This window comes from Mustela nigripes, chromosome 3 (assembly GCF_022355385.1).
Source record: "Mustela nigripes isolate SB6536 chromosome 3, MUSNIG.SB6536, whole genome shotgun sequence".
NCBI lineage: Eukaryota > Metazoa > Chordata > Mammalia > Carnivora > Mustelidae > Mustela > Mustela nigripes.
The window spans coordinates 77,336,225-77,348,925 of record NC_081559.1 but is presented as its reverse complement, the minus strand read 5'-3'; positions in this window follow the sequence as shown (position 1 = coordinate 77,348,925).

Genomic DNA, 12,701 nt, shown 5'->3' with positions numbered 1-12,701 from the left:
AATTTTAGTCTTTTTTTCCTATGTAAGTTGTCTACATTTTCTTAACCATTATTAGAATATCTTAATTTTCTAAAATGTAGTCAAGCTGATGAAGTTCTTACGTTGGGGAAAATCCTTTCTATAGTTTTAAAGATGCTTATTTCACACATACGCCTTCCCATTTTCTCTGTTGGCATTTCAATATCTGAGTCCTCTGAGGGACTGGGAAAGTCTCTGTGACCCTCTCAGATGGGCTGGGTCAGAATATAAGTCAATGGAGAAAATGGTGAAAAGAAGGGCTGATTCCAACACACTTTCAGTTCTTGGGAAATAGAGGGCTAATTCCTCGGGTTTTAGTTTCTCTACCACTCCTCCTCCCTTACCCCAACAACTCCCAGGGCCCATACATTCTCTGTCTTCTAAGATTTGTACGGATATGGAAGAGGGAATTTCCCTAAACTTTCTCTCAGAGCACCCTGGGGCAGAATTTTAACACCATACTTCAGTGAGAGAAAACTTCCTCCTTCTCTTACCAGGGCAGACTCCTTGCTCTGTGGGGACCTGTTTCTCCCTGTCTCCCACTCTCCCTGCTTGTTCTCTCTCTTCCTCTCTGACAAATAAATAAATAAAATCTTAAAAAAAAAAAAAAAGAAATTTCTTGGTATGAATATGCTATAATTCCTGTAACTGTAAGGATTTAGGCTGTATCTAATCTATGTAGTTATAAATAGTATCCTCACACACAAATTTTTTTTTTTTATTTTGGATTTTTTTTCTTAGGGAATATTTCCAAGAGTCAAATATTCAATTTGTGAATATATATGTCTATATATATAGACATAGATGTAGACATAGATATAGATACATATAGATATAGATATGTCTATATATATCTGTATTTAAAAGTCTTGGATATTTTAAACGATTCTCACACATATGTCCAAACTGATCTCCAAAAGGGTTATAGCACTGTATAAAAGTGGTCTTTTAACCTCAAAACCAACTTACTTTTAAACTTAATTTTTCTTTTTTTCCAAAGTATGAAGTCTTGCTGCACTAAATTTTGGAGATTTCCTTTTTTCCCATATTGTAAATTCTTAAAGAAAATGCAGTTTGGATTTTTTGTGTTATAGAGAGGAAAAGGCATTTGATATCATCAATAACATGAAATTATAAAGATTAATATTTCTCTATTTTGTTATAGGTCTTTTTCTTACAATGAATCTTGGGCTTAACTTAAAATTTACTGAACAAAAAAATAAATGAGGAGTATATTTATCAAGCTTGTCAATATAATAAGTTAAACTTCCTAAAGCTACAGCCAATATTGCCGGCAAAATTGGTATTCCATCATTTTTTTGGAGATGAAAAAAGGAGAAACTGTTCTTAGACTGAATCAGTCAAAATGATTTTGTAATCTTCATGTCAATTAGTGTAAATACCCAGCAAATGTTTAATACTAACCTGAAAAGGTTTTGATTAACAAAAAACTTTGCTATGATTCTGAATATTATCTGATTACAAAAATTTTTTCTTTTACTTTCACCTACGTACCAGCCAGAGAGCTTTTTACATAACCAAATTCTCATAATCAAAGTTGCCTGAGATCAAAATTTGAGAACAAGTCCTGGGTGAGTATTGTTGTAGACAGGACAGATTAACACAAGACCTGGAGGCTTTAGAGCCTCCAGCCTCTCTGCTGGTCCTCAGAGACTTGTAAATCACTTAGAAGAAAAATATGTCATTGTTCCGTAGGTGGTTTATCTTTCTTCCATCCCAGTGACTCAGCACAACGAACGTATTCGGTGCATTTATTATTTGCTTTTCTGATCAAACCAAGATTTAGGGAGCACTACTCAGAGAGCTGTGATAGCACATGCTGTTAGTTTAGCTTCAGTTTGATAAAGAGATACGAGTTTAACTGATCTTAGCTAAGTTTTGCCCCTTGGTTCGGTTATTGCTAGACATGCCACTTTGATACTCATCTTCACACTCTTCTCTTTTAAAAATCTGTCTAAACATTACCACTAAAAAACATGAAAATCAAATTAACCCCATTTTGAGAATACTGTTTATATTCAGGTACTTCCTGAGGAAAAATAATTATTTGTCTTTTTTTTTTTTTTTTAAGATTTTATGGGCCCAGCATGCTTCCGCTGCACCACTCTGCTTAAAGATTTTATTATTGGGGCGCCTGGGTGGCTCAGTGGGTTAAGCCGCTGCCTTGGGCTCAGGTCATGATCCCAGGGTCCTGGGATCGAGCCCCGCATCGGGCTCTCTGCTCAGCGGGGAGCTTGCTTCCTCCTCTCTCTCTGCCTACCTCTCTGCCCGCTTGTCATCTCTCTCTGTCAAATAAATAAATAAAAAATCTTAAAAAAAAAAAGATTTTATTATTAAGTAATCTCTACACCCAACCTGGCCTTAAACTCACAACCCCAAGATCAGCATCATATACTCCACCACCTGAGCCAGCCAGATGCCCCTAAATAGTTAGTTTTTTAAAATAATTATAATTATTTTATAATTATATCTACATAGATATATATCTATATCTGTATCTATATCTATAAAAAATAAAAAATAAAAAAGTGTGGCGATCAAGTCACTGGGTGATGGGCATTAAAGAGGGCATTTGATAGAACGAGCGCTGGGTGTTGTATGCAATTTACGAATCATTAAATTCTACCTCTGAAACTAAAAATGCACTATATGTTAATTAAATTGAATTAAAATTTTTAAAAAAGAAAAGAAATAATTCAAAGTGATCTCCGAAGAGTTCCTAGTTACTTATTATTTATATTATAATCACTTATTATTTATCATAAATCAAAAAATTCTGGTTTAGATTATAGACAAGTTAAAACTCTTCACGTTTAAGTTTTGGAAAATATTGTGTCAAACCTGGGTAATGGATACATGGGAGGTTATTATACCTTCTCTACTCTTTTTATGTTTGCAAACATTTGTAATAAGTTAAAATTTTAAAAACCTTCCCTTTGAATAAGTACCTCTTGAAATATCTCCTGAATTAAAAGAGACATAAAAGAAAAATAAATCGAATTAAATTAATCTGTTCCTCATGGAGGGAAAGGGGAAAAAGTCCCTTAATCCTAATATTTGGTTATATATTTACATGACATCAAAGAGTTTGAGGCACCTTACCTAACTCCGATAATTGTAGTCAAGTTCATTGCTTTATGTCAAACTGTTATTTAATGTTAAATGATGCTGGTAGTAGTGGCGGTTGCATTTACTTATATTTACATTTTGCTTACTTGGAAAAGCATTAGCAGCATGAAACATAGGGCCAATTATAAGCTGGTAGATTGGGAATTTGCCACCTGGCATAGAATTCAAGAGAGGGATTATTTCATGCAAAGTCATGTTAATGTCTAGGTATTTGAAAACCAACCAATACTGGATTTTCTTGGAATTCATTGTTTCTTCCATTTTTGTGAGCCTTTCATGTATCCTATGTCCCTTTCTTTCTTAAGTGAGGTTTGTGAAGTCTTATTCTTATGAATAGAGTATGAATAGGGTGTATCAGCAACAGATTTCCAAATGTGCCACTTTATACAGAGCAGCTTTGAAAACTGAAAAGCTGGCTGAGTCCGCTTTAAGCAGCGGGTTTCTGAGACTAAATTTACGATTTTTCTGCAATCATTCCGAGGCCGGCTAACTATGGTTTATGTAATGTGCAGAAGCCACAGGATCTCTTTAAAGCACTGCACATTTCATTAAGGAGGCAGCCAACCTTGTACTACATATAACAATAGGAGAAAGGGATATGTAGGCAAATGATAACTTGCATACAATTCAAAGATTTACTGCTAAACACCAGTTTCCATCTTTTTCTTGCACTAAACTGTTTAGTCAAGGTATTCAACTGAAAGAAAAACAAAATAACTTGAGTCTCCTGGTTTCAGTTCTCCTTCCCTCCTGCTGTTGGAGATGCCAACATTCCGGCCACCAGAGGAGGCAGATAAAGAGAGAACCTGAGTCAACCATCTGCAGTGGGATATTTAGTCCTGATATTAGCCCATAAGATTACGAAGGCTACACTATGAGGTCTGTGGAAAGATTATCATGGAGTTGGTCAAGATGCATTGAATTGATAAGGAAAAATACTTTTTAGGGGTGCTTGGGTGGCTCAGGAGGTTGGGTGTCCGACTCTTGATCTCTGCTCAGGTCTTGATCTCTGGGTGGTGAGTTTGAGCTCTGCATTGGGCTCTGCATTGGGCTCCCTAATGAGCATGGAGACTAGTTAAAAAAAAAAAAAAAGAAAAAGGAAAAATACTTTTTATTCCTTTGGATGATGGTCTAAAAAACACTTATGCCAAGTTAAACCTAGACACTTAGCCACATGATTATTTGGATATACAGTTGTTCCTGTTGTGCCTCTTCAGGTGGACTCATAATCCAGAATGTTTCTGACTCTTGGGTCTATGAAGCTGTATAGAGCCTTTAATGAGACCATGCACTCTTTAAAATTGTGCTAAAAATTTGTATATTTTTCTGGATAGGATGCATAGCTTCATTAGATTTACAAAGGGATCTAAGATCCAAAGTTAATTAGGAACTTAAGTTAGAAACAAGAATTAATCTGGTCCAGTTAGAATGGCCAAAATTAGCAAGACAGGAAACAACATGTGTTGGAGAGGATGTGGAGAAAGGGCAATCCTCTTACACTGTTAGTGGGAATGCAAGATGGTGCAGCCAATTTGGAGAACAGTGTGGAGATTCCTCAAGAAATTAAAAATAGAGCTTCTCTATGACCCTGAAATTGCACTACCGTGTATTTACCCCAAAGATACAGATGTAGTGAAAAGAAGGGCCATCTGTACCCCAATGTTTATAGCAGCAATGGCCATGGTTGCCAAACTGTAGAAAGAACCAAGATGCCCTTCAATGGACGAATGGATAAGAAAGATGTGGTCCATATACACTCTGGAGTATTATGCCTCCATCAGAAAGGATGAATACCCAACTTTTATAGCAACATGGATGGGACTGGAAGAGATTATGCTGAGTGAAATAAGTCAAGCAGAGAGAGTCAATTACTATATGATTTCACTTACTTGTGGAGCATAAGGAATAACATGGAGGACAAGGGGAGATGGAGAGAAGGGAGTTGAGAAAAATTGGAAGGGGAGGTGAACCATGAGAGACTATGGACTCTGAAAAACAATCTGAGGGTTTTGAAGGGGCAGGGGGGTGGGAGGTTAGGGGAACCAGGTGGTGGGTATTGGAGAGGGCACGGATTGCATGGAGCACTGGGTGTGGTGCAAAAACAATGAATACTATTACACTGAAAAGAAATAAAAAATTTAAAAAAGCATTAATTTGGTCTATAAACACCAAAATAAAAAGAAAAGCTGATTGTATCTTTGTTTTGTTTTTGCTTCAACTCTTTGGAGTACATGAGTAAAAGTGAGTTGCTTACTTCTTTCCTTTCTTCTGATTTAATTCCTTTAAATCTATCTCATCCTCTCTTAAAACAAGTGAGTGAGCTGGACTAATTCCATTATTTCCAGAACTGATTACACAGTCAAGGTTCTCTTCTGATGTTTAGAGGTTCTATAGTTTATATCTGAGTGGTTGTCTTTTTAGTTGATATATTAGATAGCAGAACTACCATAACTATTTTCTATTTATATCAATTTACTGATGTTTACTGTTGCATCAAACTATTCTATAATTAAAATCTAACATGAGAGAGGATTTATACATATACTTGTATTGCAAAAGTTTGCTTTAATGTGCTCCTAATCTTTTAAATACAGAAACTACTATGTAAAATAAGTGATAATATAAAACTAGTTAGAAGAAATTATTTCCCTTTCTTTATAAACTGAAAGTTAATTGCTTTTCCTATCATTTCAAATATGGCACAAATAACGATTAAGAATGGGAGAAATATAAGAAGTATGAAAAATTTTTGAGTAAACTCTGATTGTAAAGTTTTGTCGTGAAAATAGTAATCAGTTGAAGTAATTACAAATAATAGAAGAAATGGTAAGAATAATAGAAGAAATTGTTTGACATGCAAACAATCCAGGTGGAGCAGTTGTATATTCATAGTTTTAAAGCAGAAAAAAAAAAAAAGGATTTGACAATAACAACTTAGTTTTTGTGACAGCGTTAAGTAACACTGGATTTGAATTTAAGTGGGAATACAAACTTGAATTTAAGCATCAGCGAACACCTGATTCATTGTAAACATTTAGACTTCAATGATGTTTTAATGGCAAAAAAAAGTCATCTTATAATGAGTTTATAATATTTTAGCATAATGTATATTTTATAATAAGAACAAATTTAAAGTCCTTAACATTTGCACATAATCAACACTTAGAAGCTTAATGATTATGGTGTGTGTCTAACATGAAATAGTGAAAACATCTTTTTCAGAAATTATTACTTTGAAGTAGGAATTTGTCAAGCAAAGCAATGTTAATACAATTAGGTAGACTTTTCATTTTTTTGTCAAGTGCTAAAGCACAATGAGTTAGCTATATTATTCCCTAACCACTTGTCTCAACAACTTTGCTACTTTCTCTCTCTTTTGTACTCACCTAAAAAAAGAGAAATCCACGACATTCCGTCTTTTTTGTGCCATGACCAACATAGGAAATTACACAACTGAGCAGACTGGGGCAATGACAATAGCCATAGTAGTAGTAATGACCAGTAACATTTATTCTCACTGGATTGTATAAGGTGCAGTGCTAAAAATTATTTCATGTAGTCATCACAACAATCTAGTGAGGTTGGTACAAATATACCAATTTAAGGTGAAAAACAGATTTAGAGAGCTTTGGTTAGATGTTCAACATCACATTGCTGTAGGTGGCAAAGGCGGGATCCAACTCGATCAGTCTGACCTTAAAGCTAAGGTTCTGTTCTACGAACCATTTAAATACATAACACTGGGGCACCTGGATGGCTCAGTGGGTTAAGCCACTGCCTTCGGCTCAGGTCATGATCCTGGGGTCCTGGAATCGAGTCCCGCATTGGGCTCTCTGCTCAGCAGAAAGCCTGCTTCCCTCTCTTTCTCTCCGCCTGCCTCTTCCTACTTGTGATCTCTCTTTGTCAAAAAATTAAATAAAATCTTAAAAAAAAATTAAAAAAAATACATAACACCAAACTCAAAGGAACACTTAACATTTTCTGACACATGACCTTCCATTTAGGCTAATGAACTATTTGTTATGAATATGAATCACATTAATGCCCGAAAAGCACTTGGAATAGAACGTGACACATTGCAAGTACCCGGTAAGTGTTAGCTAATATCATTATCTTGTCTCTCCCTATAACACCCAATCAAATATCAGTCTGGCTCTGTATCATCTGTTTCCCCATCATCTCTTTCCTTCCTGTTCTAGCAAAGCTTCTGTTTTTTTTTTTTTTTTTTAAAGATTCTATTTACTTATTTGTTTATTTATCTGAGAGAGAGAGAAAGAGAGAGAGAGAGCAAGCGCACATGCATGTGCCAGACCAGGGCAGGAGGAGGTAGGGGTAGAGGGAGAGAGAACTCAAGCAGACTCCATGCTGAGTGGGAGGTCGGGGGCAAGGGCAGGGGGCACAGCAGGGCCTGACCTCTGGACCCTGAGATCAAGACCTAAGGAGAAACCAAGAGTTGGATGCCAAATCAAGTGAGCCACCCAGGCGCCCCAAAGTTTCTGCTCTTTTGATTATCCCATCTCTTTGCACTGAGTTATAAATATCTCTTTCTACAGGATAATTTGGCAACTACCTACTGAAAATAAACAAAAAGTTCTCCCTTAACTCCTCAAGGTATTACCCCGGTCTCTGGTCCCTTTCACAATTTTATTCAGTCTCAGTTTGCTAGCTCTTGATTCTTAAAAGTTAGAGTTCCTAAGGGTTTTAGACTAGGTTTTATTTTCCTTTTTAAATTATTTGCTCCAAAAATGATCTCGTCTATTCCCATGGTTTCAAATAACATCCATATTCTGATGATCCCAAATTTGTATCTACAGTCTAGGCCATTCTTTGGATGTCCAGTTCAGAATATTCAATATCCTTCCAAATTTTTGAAAGACTGTTTACTTTTGGGATTGACTAAATGTAAATATTTTGGGTCTTATATATTCAATTGGAACTTGAGTATCATAATAGTCTTATCCTGTATTCTAATTCAAGTTTTGTTCTACCATTGACTTTGCCAATTTTCTATGCATTCATATTTAAAGAAGACTTAAGATTAAACTAAAAAGATTCTGATATTTGTATACACTGATATTTGTATACACTGATTTGTATTTCATCATCCATTATTAAAGTGTAAGTCAAAGCATAACACATATCTAAAACAAAACCAAAAACTTCACAAATCCTTTGTACTGTGAAAATAACCAAGAAAAATTAAAATCAATCATAAAATAAAAATATTCATTACATTAGGATTTTTCTACAGGGAAAACTGAAGTTGTTTGGAAAGACATTATATCATTATTTTTGCAGAACAGAAGCAAATATACATGTGTGAAGTGCATTATCAAAGATCTGTCAAGCCAAAAGATGAAACTAATTGGATGTGATTGGTCAAGATTAAGACTGTAACTAATTTTTCATTGTTTTCTCTTTGAACTTACTGGATCGGTTTTATTTCTGGCATCTCTTCTGCTGATTACTGGAGACATCTTATGTTTCATTTAGGCCTGTCTTTGTTACACCTTTGCAATACCAAGTGGCAATCTCTGGCTAAGTCTTAACTCCCTACTTCATTTACTACAGATACTGGGATACTGTTGCTCCATCTTTTTCCTATTCTCTTTCCTAATTATTTTCTAGTAGAGTAAATTTTCATACCTGGTTGTTTTTGGATGTAGGGCAACAGAACTTGAAGTATTGATTTAGCATATATGTTATTGTCTCTCCTTTCTATGACCATTGTTAAACAACAGTGAAATCTTCTATCGTCCTTCTCCACACTTCTTTATTCATAGTTGGCTCCTTTGTTTGCATTATTGTCCAGTTACATGTAGTCTTTGAAACAATTTTTAAAAATGATAATTCTTTGCAAAACTCCATTAATTTCTTTTCTTTTCTTTTTTTTTAAAAAAGATTTTATTTATTTATTTGACAGAGAGGGAAAACATAAGCAGAGGGAAAGGCAGGATCCCTACTGAGCCAGGAGCCCAATGTGGGACTTGGTCCCAGAACCCTGGGGTCATGACCCAACCTGAAGGCAAACACTTAACCAACTGAGCCACCCAGGCGTCCCTATTAATTTCTGTTTTATATGTGCCTGACCCTTCCCATTGCTTGACTCATTTTCTCTTTCTGCATTCAATTCTGTGCGAATGTAGCTGTTTCCCAAAGGAAGGGATGGAGGACAGAAAAACCAATATATATCTGCTGCACCATTCTCAGGTTGTGAGAAATCTATTTCTGAAGTCCAATGGGGGGCAAAGGTTGCAACCGTCTTTAAAAACAAGTGGAACATTATCTTTGACAAGAAACATCCTAATCAAAAGCCTTTATCCCAAGAACTCAAAAAGATGTCTTTTGTCAATTTTTCTCTCTTCTTGCTTTAAGTAGTGAGGCTGGCTCACGTAAGTGATTTTATTTTATTTACTTTTTAAAAAGATTTATTTATTTATTTATTTATTTGACAAAGAGAGAGATCACAAGTAGGCAGAGAGGCAGACAGAGAGAGAGGGAGAGAAGAAGGCTCTCTGCTGAGGGGGAGCTTGACATGGTGCTCGATCCCAGGACCCTGAGATCATGGGCCTAGTTGAAGGCAGTTGCTTGACCGGCTGAGCCACCCAGGTGACCCTTGAAGGAAATTTAATGAACAGATTATTTATAAAGGTTTAGGCACAGTTAAGGAACTTTATAAATAACTGTAGAGTCATGTTCACTGGGATACAGGAGAAATTTATGCCATCCAACTGCTCTGCAGTGACATCACAGTAATTAAGAGTATGCATGAATTTTGGTCAGACTGATAAAGGATCCAATACCAGCTTTAACACTTTCTATGGCAATTTAAAAAACCTATCTGCATTCCTATTTCCTCATTTGTAAAATGGAGATGATAATATATCAAAGGATTGTTGACAGATAGAACAGAAAATGTAACTCAAATAGTAAAACCTACACATAGTGCAACAACACTTGAATGTTAAATTTTATTAGTATTCTTTATTTGATTCCTAGTAGAGATATTATAATACTGGCCACAAAAAACAATATTTAGGATCAGGTGTGGCTGTAATAATAATTAAAAAAAAACAAATAAAAGAAGCTTAAATATAAGTTTCTCTTTCACAAAAATCAGGATCAGGATAGACAAGGTTTTGTATGGCAGTTCTGCTTTTAAAAAGCCCACATACATCTTCCATGTCAATTTTTGCCATCCTTAGTATGTGGCCATTATCTTCACGGTCCAAAATAGTGGTCTTTGCATCCTTGTTTCATGTGGCAGAATGAAGTAAGTGTAGCACTGGCAGAAGAAAAGTTGCAGCAGTCTCTTAAGCAAGGTTCTTGAAAGCTTACATTCTATGGGCCAGAACATCAGTCATATAGCCACAGTGGGCTGCATGAGAGGCTGGGAAATATAGTTTTATTTCTAGGGGAGAAAGAGACCATAGATATTGAAGGATAATCTGAAATCCTTGTCACAGTCAGCAACTCTTTCAAACTATCTTTATTATCCTTAAGTTCCCCAAAGTTACCTTTTGTTCTCCCATTTTTAAAAAATCTTTCTTCTCCATTGAATTTTTTGTCCTGCTTTAACATTCATAGGCCTATATATTTTCTGTCCCACTTTTCTTTCCAACTTTCTCATCCTGTCTTTGTGTATGTAATGAGCATTCCTGTTATTTGCCTGCTATTTTGCATTTACTAAGGTTGAACTTTGTGCATAGAATGTAATTTTCTACAGTTTATAAGTCCAAGACTTCACTCTTCACTTTCACAAAAGCCAAATGTAAGTTACTTGGAAAAGGGCTCTTAGAAGCTTCAGTTTGAAATTGTTCTAAGTCTTCTGTAACCTTGTACCTGAGGCTCCCACGTATTAGATCTCCTTATGTACATATCTATTCTTATCAGGATGTGAGTTCAAGGAGATGAAAATCTGTATCTTACACAGCTTCATATCTCCTTCTGTAGAATAGTATTCTGCATGTTTTAAGTATTTGATTAGTTATGTATTATATAGAACTGGATAATTTTTAAAGCCATCCATAATTGTTACTGTAAATGATCAAATGTTTTATAACACCTATATAAGAAGCTGTGTGCTATAGTTTCTGAAATTTTGTGAGAATTTTATAATTGAATCATTGTAAAATATATTTAGAGACCTCAAATTGTAATTGTAACATAAATTCTTCTGTAAAGCCAACTTTACTCTTCCTCTAATTTTAATATTTTCAAGTTTGCATTTCCAAATGCTTATCTTCCTTAGAGTGAGTACCATTATACTTGCCTCAAAAAACAGTTTTTCAAATGTAGATATATAACTTTTTAAGGATCAGATTTATTGAGATAATTTTTTAAAAAGATTTTATTTATTTATTTGACACAGAGAGAGAGATCACAAAGTAGGCAGAGCAGCAGGCGGGGGAGAGGTGGGGGGGCATGGAGCAGGCTCCCTGCTGAGCAGAAAGCCATGATGTGGGGCTCCATCCCAGGACCCTGGGATCATGACCTGAGCCGAAGGCAGAGACTTTAACCCACTGAGCCACCTAGGCACCCCGAGATAATTTACATACGATAAAATCCACATTTTCTTAGGCATACTAGTCTCTACTAAGTAATTTCACTAGTTAGTTTTTTAAGATTACTACAGATTTGAAGCTATTACCTACTTTCTATATCTCTGAAGGCTTATAATTTTAATGATCTCTGAATATTTTCTAGGGAAAAACAGTAGAAATCTCTTAACTGAATGGAAACTACTTGGAAATCTTTAGTACCAAATGAACTGTTAAACTATGCTTTATATGATGAGGGAAGTAAAATCTCCAATAATGCTTTTAAAACTTAGTTTCCTAATCATTTAAAAAATTTTATGCTTTCCCAGAAAGCTATGGTAGGAAAAAACCACAACAGGCACAATTTTTGGTAATAGTTTTATAGGCTGATTAACATGGTATACCATATTTTCAATGACTGAAGAACTGAAAGAAAATATAAAATGATATATACTAATTACGACTGCCATAAAATTATATGTACATGGCAAAACATATAATTACCTTAGTTCTGATAGTATGCTTTTTATATATATAGGCAAATACCGAAAGGGTTGAAAAAGATGCTTTTTGATGCAAAATGTAGAAAAAAATGCAAGAATTATGAATTCTTCCTCTAGGTCTAATCTCTTTTACTCAAATAGGTATATTCCATTCAGTCTAGGGTCAATATGTCTAGAAATTATAATAAAAACTGAATACCGGACTAGATCTAAAGAGTCTCCCTCTATTGTATATTCTGAATTATAATCAGGTACAAGTGCTCAAGTTCATATGGAAACATGATAGTGGCTTTTCTTAAATAATAGTTGTGTTCAAATTATAATATGGTACCATTTTTTTGTTCTCTTTTTTTGTTTTTCTGTTTTTGTTTTTTGTTTTTTTTTTTTTTTTTTAAAGATTTTATTTATTTACTTGAGAGAGAGACAGCGAGAGAGAGCATGAACGAGGAGAAGGTCAGAGAGAGAAGCAGACTCCCCTTGGAGCTGGGAG